The 22,459-nt window shown below is 40.6% G+C and overlaps 1 protein-coding gene across 1 annotated transcript in view; it reads left to right on the top strand.

Moving 5' to 3' along the window:
- LOC139290223 (alpha-1,6-mannosylglycoprotein 6-beta-N-acetylglucosaminyltransferase B-like) overlaps positions 1 to 22,459 on the top strand; it is a 102,133-nt gene that overhangs the window by 13,322 nt on the left and 66,352 nt on the right. The gene's annotated exons all lie outside the window — the stretch shown is intronic.

Genomic DNA, 22,459 nt, shown 5'->3' with positions numbered 1-22,459 from the left:
AACCACATTAACATTAACATTAGAGTTAAAGGTGAGGTAGGATTTAAGATCAAGGTTAGATTAGGTGCGATAGTATGTGGTGCTACTTCCATCAGCTCACAGTGCTGGAAACTTTTATTGCGTTTATGTGTGTGATATGAAACAAAAAGATCAGGTATGGCTGTCCTCCAGAAATTCCATCTTACCTGATTGGGTCACCTTCTCAGATAACAGGTTAATGTAATTCAGAATGAAGCATTAATATAGCAAAGGGATGATATGTTTAAGGTGAATTTGACTATTTCCCACATACCCTATTACACAAACATATGCAAACTCAAGGATGCTTTTTTTTTTAGGTCTGTAATACTGAAGGTCAGTCTTAGCTTAGCTTCGTTTGCGTAAATTACAACTTGAAGACTTATTAATGCCAGCCGTCTAGCTTTAGGTACTCACAAGATACTAATATGGCATATAGTAATATATTAACATGGACAAATCATCACCACTTTTGTACTTGTGATATTAGAATATATACTGTAAAATGAGACCATTGCCATGACGAAATGTACGAAAAGGGATTACCTTGCTGCAGAAAACAAAAAGAAAGCACTGTAAATACAGCTAGGGCTTTCAAAGTTTCTGTTAATACCATATGGTATTTACAAATTTCTGAATTACAACTTGAAGACTGCTTAATGCCAGCTGTCTGGCTTTGGAGAAGATTTATTGGTGTATTTCTCTTTAGTGAGGACCTGCTTCTTGATCCCCATCCATAAATTGAGCTCAAAGCTTAGCATTCATCACACAATCAAACTGCACCCAGAGACATGAGAAAGGCTAAGGTACTTAAGACTTAAGGTATGTGTACTTTAAGGGATAAAGGGATGAATGTGGTTAAAGGAAGCTGGTGAATCATGTTAGGCTGTATTTGTTAGTCATTAGAGAGTAGGGCTGCACGATTATGGCAAAAATGATAATCACGATTATTTTGGGCACAAACAACAACTCTCACCAAGTACGACTCTGTTCCCTTCATTTGTACTCGTAGAGCCGTTGAAAATAATCAGATCATTTGCGAATATAACTCCACTTCAAAAAACACCTCTGCCAGGGACTGAACACAGTCCTCCAGTGGTGAAGTTATGATTTGAATTCTTTATGTATAAATCCCCTGACTGGTTTACAGATGCTAAAATGATGACAAACTGGAGACTGGACATTTACTAATATTCACCACCCTTTTCAGTGTTTCCTTGGGAAATGCTCTCAACCCCCAACTGCTCTAATGGAGCTGCACAGTCGGGAGAAATAGAAGATTGTGTTTTGTACTTAACAGCTTTCAGGTTTGAAACTGACAAATTACTGTGCTTGTTCAAAAGAGGTACTCGGTCAATACACTATGAGATGTTGATTTAAAAAGGAGAGCATTTATTGGCCTTTGCAGTTTCATTGCTGTGTAGATGCACAAAGGTGACCGAATGGCTGCCACATTATTTGTTCAGTTAGCTTCTGCCGAAAAGACTCTCCTCTTTGACTCCCCCCTGAACAAACACATACATAAACATCACATCTTAGTTGTAACAGCTATAGCAAAAACCTAGAGCTCAGGAGGAGGGCGGGTGGTGGAGGGAGAAGCAGGAGGAAATGGTGTTGACATGAAGGTAGAGTATCAGCAGAGTGATGGTGGTAAGTGTCAGGTCAGCTGAATGAATATGATTGGACGTTAGTAGTCAGCTGGTAGCTAAGCAGCTGTTGAATGAGCCATTGATGGCGAAGCATGACTGATTTTTAGCTCATGCTAGTGCAACTTAAGTTCTCTATGTTCTATTTTTGTTATCTGTTTTACACACCTGTACTTTCCACATTTACAACCCTCCTCCCCAACTTTGTTTCCCCTCTGGGCAAACTTCAGGCCATTCACCGTGTTATTCCATTCCTAACACCAATACATATTAATGAGAAAGCCTATCCAATTTCCAAGTAGAGAGGGCCATTGTTCTGACCTAAGTGCTATTACCCAGCCGTAAATGAGAAATTTCTCCACAGCACATTATATTATGGTTATGTCTCTGGGAAGGTTACTCTGCAGCAATATGCTGTCTCAATTACCCAGCCTGCATCAAGCTTTGTCTACAGGTCGCTAGCTCATCGTTTCCTCTGCCATAAGCTGGTTATTTTCTCAGGTCCTGATAGTGTCATACTCAAGCGTGCTCGTGGCTCCTTTCTTCAGATATACGCTAATGTTTACGAAGCCATGGCCTCTGTTGCCTGACAGTTTTGGGAAGGCTACCGATTGTATTATGTCTGTGTTGACAAAAAAGGCAGCTGTATTTGTCTGGTTTCTCTACTGGTGTGGGCTGATAAAGTCATAAAAGCACACCGAGCATGACTTGAGATTATTTCTTTCCTCAAGCCACCTCTTTTCCCACCTCTCTCTCTCTCCTTGTCCTCCTGCTTCTCATTCTCTCTCATTTCTTTCCCTCAGAGATGAATATATTAAGTGCCCGTGTGTGTGAGACTGAGTAATTGCAGGGTAGCTGTAGGTTTTTCTTTGTTTCTTCAGCTCACTTCTGCCTATTCCTCTGCCCCCCTTTTTTCGTGCTCTTACATGCGTGCCTGTGTTGAACGCAGTTGGACATTTCTCCCACAGCCAAAAAAAGAAAACACTTCTGCCTTTTGTCTGAAAAGTGACAGTAATGATTGCTGCAATGCAGGGGAATTCATTTATCTGACACAAAGTGTATAGTGTAAGGGTGATGAAAAGACGAAGAAATAAAGATTTCTGAACCATTTTACTATCTTCAAAGTGACAGATTTGACTCTAAATAATGAAGGTTCGTTTCAGATGGTTAGCAGACCACCATCCGTTGAACACAATATGAGAAAGCCAGCCTTCCAGCCTTTTCTTCATGTGCAGTAGACCCTGCCCCTTGCTGTTTTTCTGCCAGTTGAAAAATATAAAACAATCTTTCGTGAGATGGTTTGAAGATGGATATATACACAAAGATACTAACATGCTAATGGAAGTAATATAACATTTTAACATGGACAAATCATCCCTACCTTTGTCCTGTGATATTAGAATATATACTGTAAACAAACAGATCATTGCCATAATTTTGCAGTAACATTAGCAATACCATTAATCATCGTCTCACTTGTTTTACAGGTATTAGGGCAAGTCGTTTGAATAATTCAGACAGTTGATATATAAAAATGCAAAATGAAGCAAATATAAACTCAAACAACAAAACTGAGAGGACTCATTAATGCATACTTTTGTCCTTGTCACAAGAAGACACACATGAAAACAAGCCTTACAGGGGATTTGTAAAATATGACATGCCACATTTTAATTGTGTGCAATACAAAAATGAAACTGGCCCTAGTAGAAATGGGTAGAGGCCAGAACTAAGCCGAGACATGCATGCATAAGCTACCATGAATAAATTATGTTACCAACACTGATTTTAGATTAATGGTACAGTAAATCCCATATACTGTATGTACTGTATCTGAAGTGCTTTGTTGGATACGGTGCTTATGAAGCAGCGCAACGCCTGTGAGGGCACTGGTGCTATTTCAGGAAACGCTGCAAGGAGGAAGTGACATGTCTCTTAGGGCAGCAGAGATGCAGTATAGACAGACAGATGAGAAGAAAACAAAGGATGAGAGGTTGCTCTAATAAGAGTTAACTCTGCTCTGCTCTGTTTGATTTGCATTGTTTGCTGCATTGACACTGCAGCTCTCTTTTCATCTTTGTCTGTATGAATCTTTCTCTCTCTCCCTCTTGTTGTTTTGTCTTTTGCTCTGGCTTTTAGTTCGAGGGCAGTACATGTAACGTTTGTCAGCAGTGCAAGAAGTCGGTTTGGAAGTTTGACACTCACAGCTGGTGGTAAAGGACTTTTTCCTTTTTGTTTTACAACAAAACATAAGGGCATTTTAAATCAATTCACAGTGTAGCAGCCAAATCGGTTTAACTGGAGCCCACTGCTTCCCTGTGTAGAAAACACCATATAATTGAACTACCATATACAAAACATAAGGTATAATCAAATGTTTTATAAGATTAAACGATTAAAAGATGAAAAAATGTTTATACTCATATCAATCTAAGTATATGATGATATCATATATTGTGTATACAAGAAGTTAATACACACTCATCTGAAAAACATTTTGATTTCAGTGTTGGGCATGATGTCACTTCCACAGCATTCATTCACATCACTGAGGTGTGGTATTGTACAGCGACTGTGGATGAAATACCATTAATAGTCAGATGAGTGCTTGTCCCAAACGTAACTGGTTGGGATTTGTCAATCTACAGACGTAAAAATGATCAAAATAAATATACTTACATACATACAGCCTGAGGTTTTACTCCAAGTAAATAACTAGTGGCTGCCTTGATTTTAAGACAGCTAGATGCAAGGATGGATGCACTCTCCTCCCCCTCTTTCTCTAAGCTATATGCTACTCACACACTCAATACTTAGAGTTTCTTAAATCTTTTTGTCTACTACCCCACAGTACCTTACCATCCATTCCTGGAAGATGAACACAGAAAACAGCTCCTCCTGACAGGTAATGGCAGAGAATGAGAGAAGCAGTTTGACCACAGAAAAAAAAAGACCTGAAAGAAAGAGAAATGAATGGGAGCTCCAGTGAGTCTCTCTAAGCACTAGACAGGTGGACTTAACCTCATCTTGGTGTGCGTTTGTTTATGTGTGTGAGAGAGAGAGAGAAAGAGAGAGAGAGAGAGAGAGAGAGAGAGAGAGGCCCTGTTTGCAGCACCTGGGGAGATGAACTGTGTCTGGGCTGGTCTATAAAGCTGAGCTGAAAGGAGTGGAGAGTGATTGCTGAGAGTTAAGGAGAGGAGGAGAAAGCTCAGTGGAGGGCAGCTGAGATGTTTTCATTTTAAAACGGGATACACATGGGTGCAAAGCTAAATTAAGATGCATGAGGGCTGAAAAGACAAATGCATAAACACTGTCTGTTGCGCACTTGTCATGCAGTTAGTTGAATTTACAGTCAGCCTCCCTGCATCTCTCTTTTCTCCCCTTTGCTTATCTCTGCCGCTGCACACTTACAAACATGCTTTCCTGTGCGTCCAATAATCATGTGGCAGCAATAATCACACCAGCCACGTTGATATTAGCCATTATGTTACACAGCTGTCAGCAGCATGTGATAATATCAGGAGGCCTCAGTCACTCGCCAAAGCTCTCCCTAATGGTTGCCTTATCAGCATCGGCCCAATAACCGATTTCTGCTTTTGCCCCTTCACTAGCTGAAGAAGGAAAAGAGGCTTCATTTTAGTTAATTTTGCAGTTACACCTTCCTAATAGATAATGTCTACATCTATGGAAATTGATCATGGAAAGAAAGCATAACCCTGGATCTTAAAGTCAATTTTTCACTTATTTAAAGTGAAAAAAGTGTACAACATGCTCAGTCTGAAAAATACCTTTTTATTAATGTGTATTACCTTCTTGATAATGGGGCTCTGGGTGTTCTTGATTGTGAGACAGTAATAGATGAATGTATTTATAGAAATCTATAGAATATGTGTTTACAGCATGCATATAGAAAGCATTTCATTCTTTGCAATGGCCATGTATTGAATTGTCATGCTTTACCTAGACGTACTGTACATGCTGCCTACTGACAGCTTTCTTCCAGTCAAGCATCTGTTTAGCAGCTTACTGAGCTGATCTGGTAGCGTGTGTGCTGTACTGCCAAGCCTTGGGCTCTTCCTCTCTCTGGGAAAGTTTAAATGGCATTACCTGTCAGCTCGGATGATAGGGCCCATCCGTTTCTCAGAAAATAAAAGACGCGCTGAAGCACAACAGAAAAAGCAATTTCTAACAGGTTTTCCCAAATCTCTCATTCTTTGTTTCTGTCATGTAACATTCAGTAGATTTGTCTGCTGAGAAATGCACCACGTTTGAATGGGAGCGGCTTTAATGAGCGCAGCCATTTTTCCTTGTCAGAAACACTCACCTTACAATCGATGTGGTGAGTACAGTCGCTTTCCTGGGATTTACAAATGAAAGTGTGAGTTTAATCCTGTTCACTTCAATCGCAAGTTGAGTTGCAGTCACAGAGGCAAAACATGAAACACTTACAATGTTGTGCAGATACTAATTATACCTTTTGGCTCATATTAGCAGTCTCAAAATGACTTCATCTTGGTCTCTATGTGTGTCTAAATGTTCGTGGGAGTGCGTACGTATGCGGGCATGCATGCCAACATGTTGCATTGGTCCTCAACATTTAAATTTCTTTATCTTTGGGAGATCAAGTTGGATTAATCCGTTTTGATTGATCGCTTTCATTTTGTTAATGGACCTGCTCAAGGCGGCGTCAGTCTCTACGGCTCCCACCAGGCTATCAGTCTGAGAAGAATGAAATGTGTCCGACTCAGCATCCTGTGGTTGGGGAATCTGGGAATACAAATAAACCTGTATTTCATGCTGTAGATTATTTACACATGCAAACCAGTGGTATGATCATTTCCAAACATATATAGGACATTGCATATGTATATGCACCAACGCCCGCTCTTACACACACACACACACAGCTACTGTAACTATATCCACAAGCTTTCGAAGCAGCTGAGCTCAGAAAGTTTAGCAAGTCGATGGAGAAAGTTGCCTGAAGCCTCTCAGCACAGCTTTGTGCAAATAAAATCCATGCTACATTCACATCAAGATGTTTTTTTCACATCAGTTAAATGTATTTTACGTCTACATTAAAATGCACCCAGCTGTAGAGCAGTGAGTGTATCTTCTTCTATGATCTTGTGAGATTGTAAATTATGGATCTGTTTTATGTGTAGCCCATGTCCTGTCTGTGGTGTCCATTGTTTTATTCCTGTAAATGTACACAAGTCCCTCTCTCTGTCTTCTATCTACAGACAAAGTGCCTCTTACATTATACATGTATATTTGGTTCAGTGTGCTGGCACGTGATATTTTTCTGCTCTGGACGTCTTGTAGAAGCAGTGAGGTGTCTGTCGGTCTCATGTTTCGACATGACACAAACTGCAGTGTCCTGTTATCACAGAGTGCTTCACACCCATATCTTTACTGAGGTCTTATTTCTTGTGTCCCCATGAAGGAAAAAAAATGCTGGCAGAAAGTGGACTACTGCCTCTACCTTTTTAAACTAAATGTCTGCTGTCTGCAGCTGAACAAATCAATACCATACCATCATTACCAGACCAGTCAGTGTCACTGCTTTCAACGAACAGACAAAATCTGCTGAGGTTAAGCTGTGTTGTGCGTGTCTAAGTGACTACGTATCATCATTTGCTGGACAAAGGTGGGGTGTGTAAGGAATAAGTAGCCTCTATTCAATGCCACTATATCGATTGTTGTTCTGTGACACTTTAGCTACAGACATTTCTCCAGTGCACAGTGTTTATGTTATATCACATCACAGCTTTGGAGCCAAAGCCACACCCCTGTGTCAGCTTATTACGGATGTATCGTATCGGTGTATATGCCGGCCGATAAGTAACAAGAAATTGCACGGCAGAAATGCCAAAGTAGGTCAAACTAGCTTTGAGGTCGTTTAGAAATGGTGTCGCTATTGCATCATTGTCCACCAGACAGCACTGACAAGTGGATTTTTCAACCATAAAATGTCCCACTCATTATCTATCATGGTCACAATTCTTTAAAAACAAATCTAAGGGATCAGTGTCGAAATAGTTTGTTTTTGTTATGTGCTTCTCTTAAAAAATGTAAAACTCCCAAATATTGATATCGGTATCGGCCTCAAAAATTATAAAATACACTGCATTTATAAAAAATAAAATTCAATGGGCAAACAAACCACTTCGTTTCACTATGCCTTGGAAGTTTCAAGTGCGTCACTGATCAAAAGTGTGCTCTGTTGCACCTGTGACCACACACAACAGGGATGTCACACACAGCCTGCAGTACACATCACTGCAGCAAGGTGAGGAGTTAAACTGACTGCAGGTCAGCAAAAAGATTTGTGTGTGAAGAACTTTCCTTTCCTATCCGCGACCAACCAGGTAATGGTTTTTTTTACTTGTTCTGCTAAAGTGTTGAGATTGCTCTCTAAAGAAACAACAAAGATTTTGCCATATAAAGTAATACTATACTAATTTATGTTTACATTGCTTCTCCAAAAAGACTTAATTGGCATAGTTAGACAGAAAGGCAGGCTGCCGAATAGCAATGAGACTGAGTGGTGGCACAAGAAGTGGGTCTTAACTTGTAACAGCACTCAAGCAAGCAGATTAACAAAAATAAATTATAGATTTCAGCTTTAAGAGAAACAAACTTTGCAGGGCATATATTGGAGAACATACAAGAACACACAATCTTATTAAATATGCCACGCACAAAGAACTGGTAATACAATTATATATTTATTGCCGCTCACATTCACACACATAGGAAAAACACACTGGCACTGTCTAGTCACTATCATCAATATTTCAAAAGAACATCATCCTCAGCATAGGGGAATTAATGAATAATTGATTAGCCGTCCTGTGGGATTTAATAAGTGTGTTCTTTGCATGCATGGTGTAATGATTTGTGTGTTGTTCCTCTGAGAATGTGAGTGTGGTGTGCACATGTTTCTACTGGGGCAACTACAATCATCGCACACTGTCACCTTTGAGTGGCCAGCAATGTTGTCAACACAGCACCCACTTTGTTCTGAATCTCCCTCTACGATAACTAACCTCTCATCTCTGCGTCAGCATCAGCAGAATAAATCACAGTAGTGTCTCAGGTAGCTGAAAGATAATACAATTAGGCAGAGGCCGCAGAGCCTCGGCTGCAAACACAGGCTTATTGAAGAGGACATGGCTGTCGGATTAAGCTGGGAGGGAGACAGATCAGTCTGAGCTTTAGTATATGTTTATGTTGATTTGTGTGTGTATGTGTGAGTATTTGGGTGTGTGTGAGACAGAGCAGGCAGAGGCAGCAGCCTGCTGCAGATTACACAACAGTGTCACAGTGTCAATTGAGAACAGAGGTCACTCTTGTCTTAGTCCACTTGAACACAAACCTATTAGGGCCTCTGTCATTTGGCCTAGTTTCTACCTCATGATTTCCTCCATCCCTTTGCCTCTCTTTGGTTTGTTTATTCTGTTCTCATCTGTTCTCTTCACACTTTCATTCAGAGCCATCAATTCAATGACCCTATTTCATACCAGATACATTTTGCATACATCTTAGAGGGTTCATAGGTTTTGTGTTGGTTTTTAATTGCTTCCACATTATCGTGACAAAAGCTACATTATCATATTGGACTCATGACCAACTGAAGTCAATAAACAGAAACCTTATAACCTAGATTACAATTTCTGTCGCAATGAGGTAGAAAATATACAGAGATGGGAGTTGTATCATTAAATCATAATAAAAGTCTTTCATTACTTAGTGCAGCTTTGAGATTAGCTAGTTGCTGCTAGCTGTGTTCCCTGAAAATTTCAACAATGCACTCTGTTTTATGATTTACTCATCTTGGGGGAAAAAAACAACATTTTAAAATTCCATCAGCAACTTAAAGTTTGGGAGTTTGCACTTGCAAACGGCATTGATGGCTGCTCCAGCAAAATGCTGTTGTTTATCCCTTTTTAGGATCTGCACAGAAGCTGCACTCTAACAAGATGTATACTAGCCATAAAACATTTCTTGGTATGTAGTGCAATCTTATTTTTCCAGTCAGAGGGAATTGAATTCAATATGAACAACTGGAAAAATGAAAGATGTGCCATCGACCAGCGTTTTCCCACATTAGAGGCAACAACTGTGTTGTTCCTCCAAAGCGTGTTGTTCATTTTCTATTTTGGCTTTGTAAAACACATGGCACAGTTGTTGCCACTGGCTTACAGCCTTCAGATAAACACCTTTTGCACTGTACACCTAAACTGCCCCCAGCCCAGCTGTTCAGTTCGACTGTAAACATTTGTATATCACTAGTTTGCGACGCAGCCTCCCAGTATCACAAGGCCAGATGTCCATTCTGGCTCCAAGAGTGGTATGTCTTTCCTCTCTCACACATGGTTTCACCAGTCCTTTGCTTCATTACCTGTGAGTCAGAGTAAATAACAGGATGAGTGAAGGTGCCAGGGTGCTGAAGTGTGCCACTGAGCAAAAGAAGAGAGCAGCTTCTGCCAAAGCTCTCAGCACAGAGCAAAGCCCTGACAGATGCTAATTTATCTGCTGAGAGCTGAATTATAGAGACAAACACTTACAGGTCCAGAGAGAGAAAGATGGAGCGACTGTTAGATACGATTTAAGCAGACGAGGAAGTGAGAGATTCAGGAGGGAAAGTACGCACACATCGGGAATAGTGAGAAGAGAGAGAAGACAAAGGACGGAAAGATTATTGAGAGGTCACAGAAGAGATTGATTTCAGGAGAATTTACTCATAGCCCAAATAGCTGTTAAAGTATCTGTACTCTGCCATACAGGATGAATGTGCAGTGAAAGAGTTGAAGGAGAGGCAAAAAGCGACGAGGAAATCATTTTTATGTCCCACATGGCACATAATCACCATAGAAACTGCCCTCTGGCATATTATGACTTTTATTCAACAGTTGCCAAAACATGTAGTGAAAAATGTTTGCACAGACAGTACAAGGTAGGTCAAAAGTTTCGGATGAAGTTGTGAATGAATCACTGTCCTCTTGGTCATCACAAGCCTGGCAGCAGAAGTTACCTGCTTGCAGCTCAGTGCATTTCTAGGAAGCACAAGTGAAAACAAGTAGAGAGCAAGTGCTTCTTGTACAGTGAGATATTTTACAAGTGGAAGGGAAGACAAGGAGGAGAAGTAATGCACAGGAAAGTTCCCATTAATGCCAATTTTACAATTCAGATTTTCTGCCCCTTCTTGCCTGCTGCTATCATTGTTTTTTTCTGTATGATGACAGTAAATGTGACACCGGCCTCTGGCATGTATCTTGTTATTTCTAGAAAACCGATGGAAGACCGCTGAAATCCACTTGTCTTAAACTAGCTTTACTGCTGTCCTTCTCTTGCTCTTCCATCTTCCCCTTATCCTTCCCTCAGGGCTGCAATGTAACCATGTTTCATTGTGATGGTGATTGATAGCAGGCCTTCAGGTGATGTAGTGGAAGATAATGGAGAGGCAAAGAAGAGCACATGCAATCGCCGCTAAGGGCTTTGCTATGCGTGTGCATCTTTCATTTTTACAAACTTACTCAACCATCTTAATATGGGGCAATTTATTAGTCCCTTAATAAGACTTTAAGATTACTGTGTTTTTCTCAGGCCAAACGAGCTTCACAGAACAACAAGATGGCTTACTGACTTTAATGGCAGCCACAAACAAAGCAGTCTAATCTGCCTAATGGAATTTTCATTCTTAAGTGACATCTATTGCTTTGATTGTGCACAGTCCGATGTATAGCTGTGAACAGCTCTGTGCAACCTTTTTGAAATGCTCAATGCAGCCATCTCAACAAATCTGAAAATACATAGTTTTGTCTATGAATGAATTATTTGTCATCCAGGTCATGTCATGACTAAGTCAAAGGTAAACTGGACTTACTGTTTGGCTCTGAAGATGTCTCACTACTCAGAGGGTTCATTATGTTATATATCTTTTGAGCTTTGTTTTCTGTTTAGATTATGTTAGCCAGCTGTGTTGTATTTTCCCACTACACTAGCTAACGTTGTATCTGGTAAGTTAGCTATCACTGGCTTGTTGTTTAACACATTTCATCATCACACAGGCTAAAGGAGTATATAGTATTAGAAGCTATGGTTAGGAAAATAGGTGAATATGAATAATGCTAACATTTGTTATTTCACTTAATTCACCTGCTGGCTAGTTATTTGGTTATCAAACACAGACCTCATGAAGGTCAAAGCAACATAAGCCTAGTCTGCAGAAAGTTGAATCCTGAACTAGAGTTTTAATTTAAGACATTTTGCTGTCTATCTGAGACTCTTCTTCAGTAGTGCCTTGTTTGTGAAGTATCTGAGATACCGTAAGTACCAGTTTCCAACTTGTAAAATGCGTTTTGGTACATCCAAGTTATGATCAAGACTGAGAAAGATTGTTCTGCAAGTTTGATAAATTTGACTTGGCAATGAATAATATGAAAGTTGCTGAAAAACAAACAAATACGAACGCATAAAATCAGCCAAAGTCTGTGGTTCAATGTAGTTAAACCAAACTTTAATGGATATGGTGTTACATTGTTAATGCATAGTGACCAACTCTGTAATCACACAACCTAAACGCTCAAATGTCGTAAATATGGGAATGTTTCCCATCTCTAGTGAGGTGGCCACACCCACCATAGGGCAGGCACAGCCGCTCTTTTTTTCTTTGTCCTCCCTCATCTTTCCAGGAAATTCCTTTGACAATAAACTTGATCTAGGGCCTACTCATACACAAACACACACACACATCACACACATTTGTGAACACACTGTAGCCAAATATGCACACTCAGCCACACAGAACAGTGAAAAGGTCAAGTCGCACATATTTCCCATCTAAATTCTTATATACCCCCGTCTACCACTCGCACACACACACACACACTCTGAACTCCACCTCTCCATCTCTGCCAGTCTCAGTGCAGAGCACATCGCTCTGTCACACTAACACACATTGACATGGTTGTGGTGAAAGGAGCCCCTGCAGCTGTGTGTCTGTCTGCTCTGAGCAGCAGAGCTGTGCTGAAATCGTGAAAGTCAACAGAGAAATGCTTTTCCGAGAGACAGCGACTTCAGTAGGTGGTGGAAATGGTAATGAGGGGCACGGCTTGTGTCTGTCAAGCTTGTCAGGATGGTGCACGAGGATGAGTGTGTTTGTATGTTCTGCTATATGATGTATGTGTGTGTGTGTGTGTGTGTGTGTGTGTGTGTGTGTGTGTGTGTGTGTGTGTGTGTGTGTGTGTGTGTGTGTGTGTGTGTTAGAAATCAAAAGGGAGGTCATCACTCGTAAATGTCGCCGTTCAGTTCGGCAGATAAACACTGCATTGTTGATTTGTAATTCCAAGAAGAATAACGCTATCTGATGAAGAAATCCTTTGTTTTGTATTCCTTTTGAAATTGTGGTTTCAAACAGCCATCGCTATCACCGCATTTCATCACAGTTTCATCAAGGAACAAACACACCCACACACGCAGACACACTGCACTTGTCAACAGATTAGCCTTTTATTCTGCGTGTGTGTATATGCAATTTGGTCTCTTTTCAAATATTGTTTTTTTATTTGTCCGTCTCAAGTGCTTTGCGTGGGTGTGTGTTTGCGTGTGTGTCTGTGAGTTCAACGATGCCAGCTTTTCATCCTCTGTCATCATCATAAGATAAACTATGATACATCAAAACGACAGAGAGGGAAACGGTGAAAACGAAAAGAGTGATAGAGAATGAGAGATAAGGGATGAAGGGTGGAAAATTGTGAAAAGATCTTGTCCACTTTGAATGTGACATCTTCAAAACAAAAAGTGCAAATCAAATAAAACAACAGCTTACAGAGGCGAACAGAATATGGGAAAGGATGAGGAAGAGGATGAGGGTTGAATTGAAGCTGAACTATTGAGACAACAAGAGCTAGATTACAGCCACACACACAGAGTCTTTCTTCATCCCCTCCTCGATCACTTTGAAACAGAGAAGCACTCAAAAGAGAAGTGACAGAAACTGTCAGCATTAATAGACATTGTAGCTGTCGCCACGTCTTTGTGTCTTTTAATATCCTCTCATCTATCCCATCTGCCTTCATGAAATCCAATTTGCCTTGACATCGCTGGATGAATGGTGCGAAAATGTCAAAACCAGATGAACAATAAATATTTCAAAAGCTGAATCAAGAGGGGGAATTAAGATGGAGCAAAGTGGGGTTTTTTTTTCATCATCACCAGCTGGCTCTTTTCTATTCTTTCCTGTTCTATTCTGTAGGCTACAAAATAACTTATTGATCATCCCATCATATGTGGTCTTACATCTTATTAAACTATCTTTTAGATAATTGGTATCCATTGTGTTTACTTTATTGCCAGCATGATATTTCACTTCCTTCATGCTTCATTTGCTGCATTTTCATTTGCCAAAACCCCACTCCCACCGTACACTTCCATTCCCGTTGTGCAGCTAAAAAAAAAACCCAGCCCACTCTTTTCTGTCTGCACTCAGTCCTGCCGTTTTTTAGCTAATGAACAGTAGAGCTCCTGCGCCATAATAATTAAACTGCATGTAATTTGCAGTAATTGAATGTGGGTGTGGAAATGAGGAGAGGAGATGTACTGGAGATTGGAGTGGTAGCGGGGCATTAAGCACCAGTCTGTCTGTCTGTGTGTCCGTCTGTCTGCCCTACTGAGGGATGAGAGAGGAGTTTTACTGGTGATTGTGTCGTTTCCTTCACTGCAGACGAGAGGGAGGGTGAAGTGGTGGGGGAAGGGATGAAGAATTAGGTGAAGGAGTAAGAATAGGGCACTAGGAGGATGAGGAGAGAACAGCGTGAGGGAGAAGAGGGGAGAGGTTAAAGAAGAAGTAAAGGGTGAACGTGAAGTGGGGGAGGAGTGAGGAAGAAAAGGGTGGGGAGATGGAGGAGTCTCTCCTTCACCTGAAGAGCCGAGACAGACTGCGGTGATGATGTCATCTCGAGACAAACCCTGGAGCTGACGGCAGATGATGGGAAACAACAGGCCATGATAGCACCCGTGGTGATTTTACTGGGATACTGAGTCACAGCTGGAAGCCCAGTATTCAAATTATACTCACTGGGATGTGAATATCTCAAACAAAACATTTGTGAGCCCACAGAGTTATTAAGCACTGATGAAACATCTCCATCATGTATCACATCACCAATTCAAGTCTTGATTCTCTAATTTCCAGCCGAGAGAGACAGGTTTTCTGCTTTTTAATATATTCACTTTAAAGCGTGAAATCATTCACAATTCTTTTCTGTTAGGTGGATTTTGCTTCTTTCCTTTAAATAGCTTTCAGTCTGGCCTGCCATTCTGTGTGTGTGTGTGTGTGTGTGTCTGTGTGTGTGCTCCTGTGACAAAATGACATCGGTCGCCGGTTAATTTAGCTGTGTCAACTCCTATCCAGCAGGCCCTTCTGTCAGCATTCATCAAACCACAAATGGTTTCCTTCTCATGAATATGCAAACCCCCCCTCCCAGCTAATCAAAACACCATCCTGCTCGGACACGCAATACCTCGTACACGCAGATGTGTGTGCGTGTGTACTCACATATGAGTAAGTCGTGTGTTGTGTGCAGCTGTAACCATCCTTAAAGAGAGACGATCATATAGACACACACACACACACACATACACACACAAATTATTGGCGGGCTTGCCGTAGGAAGGGTTGTACTTTGAGCTGTCTCACAAACCCACCACATATCAAATGACAGAGAGTTTGCTTCAAGACAGTTTCATTTTCAAAGACAGAGCTCGATCGTGCTTGAAATGTGGAGACAGGGAGACGTTTTCAAAGTGCCGTATATCTCCGCGGCAGGTGAATACTCATTCCTCACTTCTGTCGGCTGAGTTTTTCCCTATCGGATTTCATCATTTTCAAAATGCTATTTTTATGGGATCATGCTGTATTTGATTTGTAGTTCTAGCTTGTCAATATTAATTGTGCCCAAGTGCACTTGGGCTTTGCTAATCCAAATATGCTGTAAACGCCTCTGTAATACACTGAATTAGAGCACACACGCTGTCATATTGTGTTGGATATTTTGCCTCCATAATTTGTGCAGTCTAATTCAGTTTAATTCAATAAGCCTGCCAAAGAAAGCAGAGCAAAAACCCCACCTATTCACCCGGCTGCAGAGTGCCCTCTCTATGACCTCTGTCCTTTTTACAAAGACAAACAAACACACTTACTCACACAGGCTGCCAGAGCACCTCGGGGCACAATCACACACTTTTAATGGAAGGAACCCCACAGCTTTAAACTCTTTTTTTCCCTTTTTTTTTTTTTGCTCAGCATTCAACCGTAATGGAGGAATCCACTATGTATTCCACCCTGCAAACAGTACATGCCTTAGTCATAGACATACTTATATACTATACAAACACACCCCTGCCAGTGCTGTCTCCTCTAGTGTGGCACCCTGCTGTGCTGAGATACGAAAAGTTATTTTTTTGACAGTGCAGTTGACACAGACAAATACTGTTCCCAGCCAGGGTGAAATATGAATTTTTGAAGTGACATAAAAAGGATTTGATGGAGGGGAGTCACAGCTATTTTGTATTGTGTGACCCTTTCTGTCATTTCCATTACCGTAAAGTCAAGCAGACGGACATGCTGTGGCTATTTCACGAACTCGTTTTATAAGCATGTGCACACATATACGCACGCAGACACATACAGTGACTTATTATATTAGTTTTAGTATTCTGGATGGATTCTGACCGAAGCTGCATCTGGCTGACGATTTAATTTCTAGTCACTGATGTTGATTGTTCCCACTGTCAAGATTCTGCTGCTCAGACGCTAAAATCAGACGAGGGAAAGCGGCCAACTTCCTGTGTTGGCTACAGCACTTACACACACACATATATACACACACATACAGTACATGAAAAGTCTCCCTCTCAGTTTTCAGTAGTCCGTTTAGAATCACTAACAAGGATTCTGTTCACGCTTCACGCGTTTCAGTCCTCAGGAGAAATATGATGTGCCGTGACACTAAATATTCAGTCCAATATGGTGGCTAAAAAAGGGTGTATGTGTATGCGTGCGTGCATGTGTGTCCGCTGATTTATTCCACCCCATGCCAGTGGGGAAACCAAACACAGCATGAAATAGTATGCCAGCAGCATGGCCCTGTTAGCTCACTGCTTTCACTCTCATTGAATCTTAAGTCTGCATTTATCTTACACAAACACAAATAGGTAGTCACTCAGACGGTGCAGCAGCTCTGCGCTAGATTCGTGACTGAAGGCCCAAAACCAACTTTTGTTTGATCGCTTGAGATAAGTTATTCCTTCATGCATAGTAAATAACTTGCAGCGCAAGTCTAATTACAGTAAATATTTGGTGTAGAAGTCTTCCATTTTATAATTTTTTTATAATTTTCTCAGGATCAAAGGTGCCATTACACCATAAGTGGAACTGCATGTGACACATCAATCAGCCAAATAAATGCATGTATTGATCAAGATGAGAAGTCTTTCATTAACAAATAACTGGCACACAATGCATTTTATTTGACTTACTACAACACTACTACGGTCTGTTACATGAGGCCTTTGGCTAGATAGTTTTGCTCAGACTTGCTAAATTTGGTATTTTAGTCCTTGAGGCATCCATCACTATTATAAGCTGATCCAACTCAGGCTTTAAATTTGCTTTCAGCAGGGACCTTAATATAACGTAAGCCTCAGTGTGTCAAGTGAAATCCACCTTGCTCACAAGTAATGGGCTATTTATCATGTGTGTTTGGGTCCGTGTTTCTTGGTTGAGGTGGCTTGGAGAGCGTAGAAGATAGTCAAAAACTCACAGCCACACTGGTAGGTACGTTTCACAGTTTGGATTGTTGCAATGTTTATGATGGCATTTGTAATGGTAATTTTCCAAATGTACTTTAAAATGTATGTTCATAGAGGCTGAATTTGATTTTACTAGGTTGAACAGAAGGTGAAAGCAGGAATAATACCGTCAGTTCGTAGTCAGGAAGGTTTCGCTAACCTAGAGAAAATACGTCAGTGTCATGGGCATTAACAGCAATGGGACAGACTTTAAAAACCTGTTTGCCATCTCTTATCTGGATGGCTCTAGCGGCTTTTATACTCTCCTTTTTACTGTAGACTCTGTTGCAGAGTTTTTCATTATGCTCTTTGCTTTAAGTGGAGTTTTGCATATAAGACGTACGTTATCAGACGTCCTTGCTTTACAGCATTTAAGTATCAATTACTGCTGCAGGTCAGAAACCTGCTAATTCCTCTTTGGCCCTTTTTATTTCAATCCTTTTGCATTTAGCTCTTGTGTTCAGTAAATTGTGTTGCTTCAGGAACAGTAAAATCTATTTAGAAGCTATTGTGATACATCAACATACATAGTAATTAGCAATGAAATGAGTTTTCCTTCCCCTTAAAGCTGAGTCTTGGCCAATGCAAGGTTTTCCTGATGTCAGAGCTATTATTGCACTGAGCAGTCGGAATTTGTCAATACATTGTCCAAACAATGGGCTAACCTGTGAGAGCTCTGGTGTTTCCATATAATCTGAGATCAGTGATAGACTGATCAGAATGAGCTTATAGACCCAGAGGCTCAATACAGACACTCAGTGGCATTTAATCTTGATTCTTGTCCATGTTCTTTGTTCATCCTTCTCTTGTTACTTCTTTCATTACTTTTTTTGATTTGCATATTTCTGTTATCAGTTTCTTCCAGGTGCTATTTTGCCTCCAATTCCAATGTCACACACAGTTTACTGTTTTTGACTCCAGTGTCCTTTGAGCTTGAGCAAGTCAAACCATCTCTATCTCTGCAGTTATGTTTGCTGCTGTTTATCTTCTTTCCGCTTCTGCCCATTTCATATTGTATATGTGGTCACAGTGTCCTTCACTCTGAATATATTACACCAGTGAGATCTGAATGAGGTTTCATCTGATGAGAGCGGATAAGGGCAGTCATTTTCTATGGTATAATGATATAATTTAAGCAAGCTACTGGAATATTGTCACTTGTCCTTAAAAGTGGCATTTGGTCACCACAGTCAAACACATTAAAAAGATTTCCAGTGTGTCTTTCATCAAGGTGCACAATGAAATCACAACAAGGATCAGCTTTTGAAAGGCAGACCTCATTTATTTCAGCTGGCAATTTGCCATCCATGGGAGGGCAGCTTCTGTGACTAAATTTTGACACACAGATTTGTCAAGAAACAAAGACTCACAGAGAACAATTAGCCCCCTGACTAGAAATGACATGTGATACATTAAACCATGGGAACATATGAAAGATCTATTCATTAACTTTTTGAATCTCTTATAGACTATGTTTGAAACATTCCCATTTTCTCCTTTTGATGCGCTGCTGAACTTCACTGCCGTGTGTTGCTGTTATCTATCAGCAAGGGTATTGTAATATTACTTTGGTGTTCTCTCATATAGTACAGCCAAGTACAATGGGAATCACCATTAATCAGTAATTCAAAGTGGCAAATTTAGCAAACCAAATAAACTCTAAGTGTATGTAGATTGGTCATCTACATGCTTTTTTAAAGGCTCTGCCAAGTCTGTAATTTCTGGGAGAAACGCTGAATATTAGCTTCGATTTGCTTGACCCTTAACATAGATGCTATCCATTATCCGCCAATCACAAAGATGTCACTAGAGCGACCCACAAGCAAATTCTGACACAGCGATCCATCACTGGCAAAGGGCATGACACTGTCAGTCTCAAACGAATACATCTGTCGCTGAGGAGATCACTCACTGAACTTGGGATTTCTTCGGCTGTTGGTAGAGATCGAGGCAGACAATGACCTTGCACCGGAGCTGTTAGGCACTGGAGCCCATTGGCTGTCATTGCCTGTCAAGCAGCAGACATGGGGTTTGACTGAGTGGTCGGACAGCGTAATACAGGTGTTTGCAGTGTCAATATGGGCCCTGCCAAGTCCTCTGATGGGAGGCTGGAAGAATACACTCTCTGATCTTTGTGTCCCTTATGTCCCAAGCTGTATCTTATTAGTGTGTTTACTCCGTCATGTGTGGTTACTGAAGATTTCATGATGGCATCAAATTTAAGTGGACAGATTCCCTCAGGTCGTATCTATGTTGCATTATAATCGGTGACAGTATTTGGATTGTGTTGATTTATGATGTGCCTGGGTTATACTTGCACCTGACATAAAATTGCATCTACGGTGTACACACTGATATCAGATTGCCATTATTAAAACATAGATTATCAAGCATTCCCTTCCCTCTGAGTTTGCAGTCTTTAAAATTGTCAGTTTTATTATGAACACCTAATTTAGCGTGTTTACAATCTTCCAAAATCTGACAGTCCATTTTTAAAAAGGCTCAGCATTTTACTGTTTGCTCTTCCTGACACCTGTTTGATTTGTGTTTGCTTTGTACTAATTGGATTTGTGCACAATAGTTTATATCCATCAACATATTAGAGATATTACAGATACATATAAGAGAGAGTTGTTGCTATGGAGACGGTACATCATCTTGTCTACTCGCATTGGTGAAAACTGGCAGGTTTCAGAAAGTTTCAACTCGTCTCATCGCGAATTTGATCTGAACTGGCCTTAACGCACGATGATAACGATAACGCACTGATAAAACGATGTTCATCACACTAATTGAGTGCCAAATAGCAAGGTAGTTAGCAAATGAGTCCAAAAAGACTGTCGCTAGTACTATGCCTGTGTGATAAATGTTAATTTTCTAAACACTGAATCAATAACATATAAACTGTTTTAACAGTAGCTCATCCACCAAATGTGCAACTGTCATCGTTATCAGTTTATTGGCCCCGAGCGCAGTGAAAAATAAATCAATAACTCAACAATAGCAGTCAGTAATCATCATCACATTGTGTTTTGCACCCACCTGATGCAACTCACCAGCCCTTACTGTTGGATCAGGGCTTGATCATCAGCTGGTTGAGGTGTGCTAGAGTGGAGAGAACTGGAAACTTGGGCAGGTAAGGGTTCCTGGAGGTCTGGAGTTGGAGACCCAGCATCTAGGCTATTATGATGATGATGAAGATGATGAAGATGATGATGATGATGATGATGATTATTATTATTATTATTATTATTATTATTATTAGGAAGCTCCTTTTTGATAAAACAATTATTTAACTATACCAGGTTTTTTCTTTTTTGGGGGTGTTTTCTATAGTAATAATAATGATCCAATATGATGTGAAATTGCATAGTTTTAAGGCAGAAACCTTCAAATCTTCTTGAGGGAGACCCCCTAAGAAAAATTACCAGAACTATTCTAATTTTGGCAAAAGATAGTGTGTTCATGGAGGACCACATCGCTCAGAGAGAGAGAGCTGAGAAAATATGTTTTTAGGGCCTTTAAGGGTGTAGATAAAGATGGTGATGTAACAGTCAAGCATGTTAAGGTGTTCTCCTTCCATTGTCATGTCCCCATATCCAACAGAAAGCAGCCATTACCATTGTACAGAGCACAGTAAATTGTAGCAATATGAACGACAATACTGCCGAAGTAAAATTATGGTTTTACATATTAAGATCTGTCACTCTGGTGCTTGAAAGGGCAAGTACCCCTTTCTTTGTGTATGTGTGCTAAAAGTGGAAAAAAGGATAAACTGCACACAAGGAGTCCTGCTTAAAGGAAGTAGCTCCTCATTACTTGAGCCACAATTTTCAGTTCTTCAATTCTCATTTGCAGTTGTTATATATCATAAGATTCTTCTGTTGCACCTAAAAATGATGAAATAGACGTATGTGGGAGAGATTAGTTCTGCAAAGACATTAAATGAGGAAGCTTTCCCACTGTGTCTCCACCTTTCAGTCACCTTCCTCCTTCTGGGCCATTATGACTGAATTCACAGACACTCTAACCCTGGCAGTGTCGGTGTAATTATCCTAATGAGGTCTTGTGCACCTTTTATCCAGTCAGAGTATATTCTACCTCTCTCCCTCACTGTCTCTGGAGCTGCATCTGTGTGTGCGTGCTTATGACTCACTTGTCAGCTCTGATGGCCAATGATGTATTCCATCTCTCCACACACACGACTATGTACACAGCCCCTCCTTTCTGTCCACCGAGTGCCCTCTCTGCTGTGCTAGGTGAAAGAAATAAATTAGCCGTCACACAGACACAGACTGGAAAAGAGAGCCTTGGCGTAATTAGTTCCTGGCTTTTCATAACTCATAGTCTTGGTGGAAGTCTCATTCTCATATCAAAGGGTATCAAAGGATGTAAAAGTAAGCCCATATTCAGACATCAGACTCCAGAGTGTCTGGGTGTCTGGCCTCAACAAAAGCCAGTTTATGACAAGAGATCAGAATACAGCACTGGGCAATGTGCACTGCTGTTGGCAGAGGAAATGAGAGATCAAGCTGTAGATATACAGGTTAAAGACTGAGATTATCAAACTGTGGGCTTTGAGACTTTAAGATGAGGAATAAGACATGAAGAGGAGCTCCTCTCATGAGGTTAAAGTGGTATTATTTAGAGGTGGTCTTTCTTAAGGAAAATGTTTTTTAGAAATCAGGGACTGTCTGTGTATGTCAATGTACTGGATGTTCAATGCAGCTGCAAATTAAATACAAAAACAGCACCAGCGAAAAGTGCTCTGCTAACGCCAGTTTGCAGGCTAGATAGCTGATTAGCTGCTCAGCTGCAGCACATTAAACAGCATGTAAACATACCTGTAAATGTCACTTGGTCCAGTTAGATGCTGGTGTGGTCTTTACTCTTCAATACAACTTACAATATGCTGTCTGGCCACGACATGCAGTCTA

Source organism: Enoplosus armatus, chromosome 2 (assembly GCF_043641665.1).
Source record: "Enoplosus armatus isolate fEnoArm2 chromosome 2, fEnoArm2.hap1, whole genome shotgun sequence".
Lineage (NCBI taxonomy): Eukaryota > Metazoa > Chordata > Actinopteri > Centrarchiformes > Enoplosidae > Enoplosus > Enoplosus armatus.
The sequence above is the reverse complement of the archived record's forward strand: the minus strand, read 5'-3'. Positions and strand labels throughout refer to the sequence as shown.